We start from the raw sequence: 8782 nt of genomic DNA on the forward strand, positions 1-8782 counted from the left end.
AAGAGGCCCAGATTCGATCTCTGGTCAGAGGACTATTAATACATTCCACAAGCTAGCAAGCTAAGCTACTTCAGTCATGTCCAACTCCGTGTGACCCTATGGACTGTAGCCCACCAGGCGCCTCTATCCATGGGATTCTCCAGGCAAGAATACTGGAGTGGGTTGGCATGCCCTCCTTCAGGGGGTCTTCCTGACCCAGGGATCGAACCCATGTCACATGTCTCCTGCATTGGCAGGCAGGTTCTTTTTCACTAGAGCCACCTGGGAAGCCCCAATACATCCCACATGTGGCTAATTGTTAATAAGACCTGTCGAGGCCAAATAAATAAATTTTTTAAAAACTCAGACTTGATAGACTAATGGAAATTCAAATCCTAGCACTTATAGCACTTGTGTGCTAAGTCCTATCACTTTGTACAACTCATTTCAATCTTTCTGAGCCTCAGTTTCCTCATCTGCCAAGTGGAGATAACCCCTGTGGCAACCTCATGGTGTCCTTGGAAGCCTGAGCCTCTTTTCCCAGTGCCTGGAGTTTAATACGTGTTCAGTAAGCCACTGTTATGACCAGGATCTCTCAGGGTCATTGCGAGGACCTGATGGGAGTGCTGGATGTCACAAGACCCGGTGCCCTGCTGGAAGGGTCTGTGTCAGGCCAGGCTGGGGAGGGAGCTGGCCAAGGGCAGGGTATCCTCCACGGCTGGGCTGCAAAGAAGATAGCCCATGTCCCACCCAGAGGCCGAGCCTTGGGAACTTGTAGCTGAGCCCCGGAGGGCTGACCAGGAGGCAGGTAACTGAGGGGCTGAGCCTGGAGTGCTGAACTTATTCAAGTTCAAGACCATGGCAGTGGTGTGGGAGAGACACACCAAGCCCTTATCAACCTGGGCCACCTCCCCCGCCTCTCAGCGACCTCTCCTTCCCCCAGCCCCCAGCCCACCTACTCTTTAAGCCCCAAAGGGGAGCTTCTAGAGCTTTACTATTCAGAGGAACCCCAAGTGGGTCCTGGGACCCCACATTTTCTCACCAGCCCCAAAGTATACTGTTGCTGCTGGTTCAGGAACAGACATGAGTAACCAGAATCTAAAACACTGCATAAACGTAGATCATGAAAACAAACAATAATATGGGTTGTCGGGTTATTATCTGGTCTGACTTTAGTTGTCTTCAGGATCCTGTCTGAGAGATGATTCTCCCCAGAGGTCAAAGTGAACACCGTCCTCTGAAAGTCAGAGGGCACTAGGATATGATTTTTCTCCTAGGAGCAAAGAGAAAGGGAGAGGGGGTCCTTCCAGCTTGGGTAACATGGACAGTAGTTTCCAAACTCTGGGCCACATGCCACCTTCATTTGAGCTACTTGGGGAGCCTAAAAAATATAGAGGGACTTCCCTGGTGGTCCAGTGGTTAAGAATCCACACTCCCAGTGCAGGTGGCCCAGGTTCAACCCCTGGTAAGGGAACTAGATCCCACATGCTGCAACTAAGACCGGCACAGCCAAATAAAGAAAAAAAAAATTTTAAAGACAAGTGCTGCATGATTCCACTTAAATGAGGCATCTAAAGTAGTCAAATTCAAAGAAACAGGAAGAAGAGTGGTAATTACCAGGGCCTGGGTTGGGGTGGGGGTGGTGAGTTCTTTAATGAGTGTTGAGTTTCAGATTTGTAAGATAAAAGTTCTGTAGATCTTTTTCACAACAATGTGAATTTACTTAACATGAGAAGGTACCCTGAGAAATGGTCAAGATGATAAATTTTATGTAATGTATTTTTTTAATCACAATTTTTTAAAAAAATTACTAATTCTGTCCATGATTCCTGAGATCCTATTTAGGTGTATCAAGGCAGAGCTTAAGAATCTGTTTTCTAAAGTCTCCCCCAGGGATTCGGGTGCATAGCCAGGCTTGGGGACCACTGGTTGGCAGTGGGGGGAGGCTATACCCTGAATATATCCTGAACCTGCTCACCTCTCCTGTCTCAGCCCCCTATCTTGACAATTAGAAGTCCCATGCTCCCTCTCCCTGCCTCCCTCCACCAGGCAATTAGCTGCCTTGTGACCTTTTGAGATCACAAATCTGATCCTACAAGCTCCATCAAAACTGTTGCCCAGCCCCCCATTGCCCTTAGTACAGAAGAGGAAAAAGCACGGCCCCCGTTATCAGAGTCCAGAAGTTAGGTTCGTTCCGAGCGTCACACCAGGGAGGCTTTGGAGCTATGGCAGAGGTGTGTACACGGACCCCAGGGCACCAGGAGGCAGGGACTGATTCTGCATCAGAGAGAGGGTGGCAGAAAAGCTTCTCTGAGAAGGAGGCATTGGGATTTCCCTTCCAGTCCAGTGGCTAGGATTCCGTGGTTCCACTGCCGAGGGCACAGGTTCAATCCCCAGTCAGGGAGCTAAGATCCTGCAAGGGTCTTGGAGGACAAGCTGGTGTCTGTCAGGGACTGCAGTAAAGGGCCAGCTAAGCAAAGGTTGGGAGGGGATGACCCTGAGGGGAGGAGTTGGGGCGGGGTAGATGGGAGAAAAATGAAAGTGGAGGTGGGGCAAGGTCTAGGTCTGTAAGGGGCTGAACAGGGAGGAGGTAAGAGCTGGTTCAGCTGGGATCGGTAGGGGAGAACTTCCAGGGCTGGCTCCACCCTCACCTCATGGAGCCGTCGGATCCCCAGTGTGGATCAGTTTACCAGCTTCAGGCCGAAATGAGCCCTCACTGTCCCACACCCTCGTGGGGGCCTCCCTCTGCAAGGATACCTGTCTGGGAGGGGGCTCAGCTCTGTCTGCTTGGAGCCCACACAGCGTCCCAACCATCCATTCACACCCCTGGCTTGGCCCACTTCCCAAGGGCCTGACTCTAGCTTTTGGACCCAGTGCGTGTGTGTGTGTGTGTGTGTGTGTGTGTATGTGTGTGTGTGTGTGTGTGAGAGAGAGAGAGAGAGAGTTTTCAGGGCTGTGTGATCACACAGTCTCTTTGTGCATCTGTGTACTTGTGGGTGGTTTGTTAAAAGCTGGGTATACAGCACATATGGGCTTCCCGGGTGGCGCGAGTGGTAAAGAATCTGCCTGCCAATGCAGGAGACACAAGAGACACAGGTTTGATCCCTGGGCCGGGAAGATCCCATGGAGAGGAAATGGCAGCCCACTCCAGTATTCTTGCCTGGAGAATCCCATGGACAGAGGAGCCTGGCGGCCTACAGTCCACAGGGTCACAAATAATTGGACACGCCTGAGCCACTGATCACACGGAGTGTTTACAAATGTCTGAATGCAATCCCTTCAGATTCTCAGTGAGGCCCTAGGGCCCTCCCAGGCTGAAAAGAGGGATTCTAGGGGCCACAGAGGTATGGACCTGGCATGAGGGAGTCAGGGAGGCACTCCAGCCTCCCCAGATAAGCACAAAACCCAGGTAAAAAGAGAGAGCCCACTGGGCAAACACAGCATCAGGCAGGGCCAAGATCCCCTCTGATCTCCTCCGTGTCCCCAGGGTCGCCCCCATCACCACCATAGAGGAATTCAGGAGCGTGCATTTCAGGAGGGGCCCTTTTCATTACAGACCAAGCAAACTCGTGCTCTGAGGCTGGGACTTCCCTTCTGCACCCTCCTTCTCCCCTGGGGAGGTCTCTTTTATCTCCACCTCCACCCCCGCCCCCCTGTATACACATGCAGTTTCTTACCTGGAGCAGAAACAGGGTCCCATCTGGGGCCTGGTTGAGCTGGTCAGCCTTGCATGGGGTCACGTGGCCCCAGCTGGAGGGACACGACAGCCACCTCAGGGATCATGGGAGGCTTCTGTCTTTTGAAAAGGAGATGGGAACAGAGATATCCCAGCCAGCCCTGGAAAAGATATCATGTCCCATAACGGTTGGCAGGAAGGTTAATTGGACACAGCCGTAAGCTTGTTCTGACAGTGCTAAAACATCTGAAAACGTCTAGAGACACAAGGAGGAATTAAAAGGCCTGGCGAGTCCAAGGGCATGCTGAACAGCACCCAGGAGTGGAAAGAGCACTGGACCGGGAGTCCGAGCCCTTGGCTCCTTACCCTGACTCGGCCACTACTCGCTGGGCCCCTCGGGCGAACTCCTGCCTCGCCGGACCCTGAGAAACATTACTGTACGCAAGGCACACGGAAACCTCGCTGGGGTCCCGAGCGGCGGTACTGTCATCATCAGCTCCGTTCGGAGGATGAGGAAACAGAGGTTCCCTGGGGAGAGGTGGCTTTTGCCGGAGCTGGCAGCGATGGGTCAGGACTGGACCCCGACTCTGAGCTGAGAGCCATTCGTTACAGGGCGGGACTAGAAGCTGGGGGACTGTGTCCTCCGCTCAGGTAGACATTCCCTTGGTGTCCACTAGGAGGCGCCCCAGACTTTCTCCTGGGCATCAGCATCTTAGACTGTGCTGTCTCCCCAGCTCTGAGCTAGGCGGGCCTGGGGGCCAGCTCCTGGGGCAAGGTCAGAAGGCACGCTGGTCCTCCCTCTCCCTCCCCACCCACCCGTTATGGTGGAGCCTCTTTCTAAGGGTAAGGGAGTGTACAGTAGTTCCTTCCTCGGGAGGCCGATGTGTGTGTGTGCATGCAGACTCAGTCGTATCTGGCTCTTCGTGACCCCATGGACTGGAGCCCGCCAGGCTCCTCTGTCTGTGGGATTCTCCAGGCATGAATACTGGAGCGGGTTGCCATTTCCTCCTCCAGGGGACCTCCCTCCTCTTCCCGAGCCAGGGATCGAACCTACGTCTCTTGCGTTTCCAGCATTGGCAGGTGGATTTTTACCAGAGCCCCCCCGGGAAGCATGCCAGATTGGGGTCAGCTACAAATGGCAGAGGCTCAGAGAGGGTTAGCAACTTGCCCAAGGTCATACTCCTAGGTGTGTCTGGCTCTAAACACAGGAGCCCGGCCCTGGTTCAGGTGAAGCTCTGGGCAGGTGTACTGGACTCAGCCTGTCACGTGGCCCCCGGCAGGCAGGGAGGGCTCGGTCAGCTGGGCCTGTGAACCCTGGTGGTGACAAAGTGTCCCTCGGTCCGGGCAGTCGGGGACGGGCGTGGAGGCTTGTTAAAGGGCAGGGCGGGCACTCAGCAGGCAGCTGGTGGCTGTCCTTGACGCTGGTGTCTTGAATGGAAAGTGGGGTGGAAGTGGGGGGTGGGAGCAGAGGGGGTGTGTGTCGGGCTCAGGACCCCCAGGTCACTCTGGCTTAGAATTCAGATTTGTCAGGGTACTGGGAGGAAAGGGGATGGTGCTGGCGGGGGCCTGGGGTGGGGAGAGGCCTTCGGGGATGGGGGTGGGAAGGCTGTCATTTGGGGAGGGGGCTTATGCACTGGATCCAGGTGTAGCGTTGACAGGAGGGGTTGGGCTAGGTCAGTGACAGTGACGTTAAGTGTGGGGCTGCAAGACCCTTCTCTCCCCTGCTAGGCTTCCTGTGGGTTTGTTTGTTTATTCTGTTTTTGTTCATTGGGTGTGTTTTTTTTTTTTTTGGTTGCACGGCATAGCAGGTGGGACCTCAGTTCTCCAACTAGGGATTGAACTTGTGCCACCTGCATCGGAAGCACAGAATCTTAACCACTGGAGCATCAGGGAAGTCCCCCACTTGGCTTTCTGAAGCGTGGATGCTACTCTGACTTCCAGGGTGGGAGACCTGGACCTTCCAGGAAAGCAGGGGGGAGGCTGAGTATCAGGGGAGAGAGCCTCCTTGCCTCCCCAGAGTTACAGCCAGCTCCTGCCCTCCCACCCAGTCGGGGCTTCTCGGCTGGAACCCTGCCGAGAAGGGTTAGTCCCCTCCCCAGTTAGATGGAGACATCTAACCTGAGCCTGTGGCTCATGGCAGCAATGGTGGAGGCAGGGTCCGGCCCAGGGCTGGACTCCGGCCTCCAGGGGTGGAGAGGAGCACAGCACAGACCCCAGGGCACTTGGCAAAGCTGGGGAGACAGGAGACCATCTGCGTGCACCGTGATGGGGCTGCTCCAGGTGTGGGAGCTCCGTCTCCCCCGTCTTCCAGCAGACAGATGAATGTGGGGACATCAGGCCAGAGGAGCCGTCCTGAAAACTCCAAGCCCTTCCTCAGGCAGGTCACAGAACCTGCTCTCCCAGCCTGGGGCCCCTCCCTCTCTCCGGGCAATGTGTCCAGGGGCACCTGACTTGAACAGGCTATAAATAGAGGGATGACGGAAGGCTCCTGAAGCCCAAGGGAGGGCAGGAGAAAGGGTTCTGATTCTCCCCAGAGGGGCCTAGGGAGGCTTCACTGACAAGACAACGCTTCCGTGGTGAGTCTTTGGGGTTAAATAGGGGACCCCCTGGCGGAGGAGGCATTCAGGCAGAGGGAGTAATCTGGCTTAATGGAGCAGGTGGGGGGCTCAGAGCCACTGGGCAAAGGCTGCAAGGGGTTACAGCAGGCAATGAAACCCAACATCCAAGAACCTTGAATGCCAGGGTAAGGGCCATGTTTCGGGAGCCAGGTCTTGCTCTTGGAGTAGTTCTGGTTTTGTGATGACGAGTCAAGAGTAACACATGAGAATAAGTTGAGGGTGAGCCCAGGGTGCCTGGAACACACTGCCATTAAATACATGGCCAGTGGAATGGAAGAACATTACGATGTGCTAAAGACTGCTAACTACTCCCCCAAATCTGTGCTCCTCATCTGCTTTGCCATAGTACTCCTGACTTTTTGCTGGACACATAACCGTTTGAAATAAAGATATTTCCCAGCCTCCCTTATAGTTAGCTGTGACCACATGAATAACCTCTGCCACTAGGGTGTAAGAAATGTAAAGACAGAGGTTTTCACCCTTTCTGCCTCTTCTTTTCCACTGGCTGGAGTGTTTATGTGATTGCTGGAGCTGGAGCAACTACCTTGGATCATGAGGTAGACACCACATGTTAAGGATGAAGCTCAAACAAGAAGGTGATCTGGGTTCTGATGTTCATGGAGCTGCCACATCGGTCCTGGACTAGTGCTTCCAAATGTTGTTTGCTTGGGAGAAAAGAGATTCTATATTGTTCAACACATTATTTCTTTGAGCTTTTCTGTCTCTTTCAGCTGAACATAATTCTAAACAACACACAGGTCAGAAGAGAACCTCAAGAACCCTTATACCCAATTGTTCTGCCACTGAAATAAATCTGTAAACAAAACCAAATGAAAAAGGAAAACCCCAGGGGGCATTTACACCTGTTAAGCAGTAACAACAGGCACGAAACAGTTCTATTCCAGGTCTCATCCCTCACCCACTGGATCCTTTCCAGTCTCCCTTCCCTGTAATTTCAATAGAACGCTTGGAAATGTACCATCTTTACTGCAGATAATATACAACATCCTGAGAGAGCTTGGTTCCCTGTGCCAGGCCCCACATCCAGACTGCCTGTTCTGGATGCTGTCACTCAGGTACCCCATCCCCCAGCCGGAGAGTCACATGCCCAGAGAGGCACCAGAAGGCTGAGCCACTCACTGTTGGAGGAATAAATACAGAAGAGAAACTTTCGTTACCCCTTCGGCATGCCTGGGTGGGTCGCTTTAACCCCTTTCTCAACGCACAGGGTTCTGTGGTCTTTTATCTCTGATCATTTGTTTCATCATGATCATGATGAAATGATCATGAGAACTATGATAAGCTGCCACTTAATGAAGACCTTAAAGTGTTCAGCTCTCTCAGAGAGGACTGGTCAAGTGGCCTCCCCCCTCGGCTGAGATGGAAAGGGAGAATGCAGCCCCTGGCTAAGGATTTAATGGAGCCCTTTATGGGAACAACCTTCTCCTTGCGTGGCTGAAGGAGTAGTTGTTAAGGGCCCCAGAGCTGCTCTTAGGCTGATACCACTTACTGGATCCCCTGCAGGAGCCAGGTCGAGAAAGGGAGGCAGCTGGGAAAACATTTCTAAGCCTCCTAAGGCGGCTCAGGCCGTTCGGTCTCTGAGTCTCGTGTTTACCTTCAGTAGCGGCTTGTGAGGCTCCCAGAGCTTTCAGCCAGGCCACGCCTGCAGAGGGAGGCGGGGTGGGCCGACAGGGGCCCTGCCGGGATGACCTGGGACTATCCTAGGACTTGCCCACTCCCTCCTTCCTGGCTGGAGCGGCAGGGAGGACACTGCCTGGGCTGCTCCTCAGTATCCTGGCTGAGGAGGATCCCAGGGGGAGGGTCCCTCCTGGTAGTCGGGATGCAGCTTCCCAACATGGGGGTGGATGGGGGATGGGACGGGGGCTTTGCACCAGGGACAGCAGATGGAGGCAGGAGGCTGAGGCTGGTGGGGTGGGGGAGGGATGAATGAATGACTGGAGCCAAGCTGCCTCTTGGGTTTCGTCCCGGCTCCACCACGAGCTCTGGGATTCGCCCAGTGACTTATTGTCTATGAGCCTCAGTTTCCTCATCTGGACAATGAAGAAATTCACAATTCCCCTCCTCTCTGGGCCATCATGAGGATGAAATGAGTTACATGCCAAGAGCATGTAGTGTATGAAATGGGCTGGAAGAGTATTAGCTGCTAGTTGTTTTATTATTCTTAGATATTGCAAGAGAGAAGCTCAAACTCCATGAGCCCTCTCAGTGAAGGGAACTTCCGGTGAAGAATCTAAGTTCTGAGCTGTTACCTCAACACCTTTCAGCATCACCTCCCACTCTGTAAAGCTGTCTAATCACCCCAGCCCATCAGGGGAGAAGGGCTAAACCCATCCAGGGCGGCAGAGGTGTGTAGTCGTTTCCAGCACAGACTCTGGGGCCAGACTGCCTGGGTCTGAACCCAAGTTCTGTCCTTCTGGAACATTCCTTAACCCCTCTGGGCCCCCAGCTCCTTATGGTGATGTAGGGTAATGCAAGTGCCTCGTCAGTG

This window comes from Dama dama, chromosome 2 (assembly GCF_033118175.1).
Source record: "Dama dama isolate Ldn47 chromosome 2, ASM3311817v1, whole genome shotgun sequence".
NCBI lineage: Eukaryota > Metazoa > Chordata > Mammalia > Artiodactyla > Cervidae > Dama > Dama dama.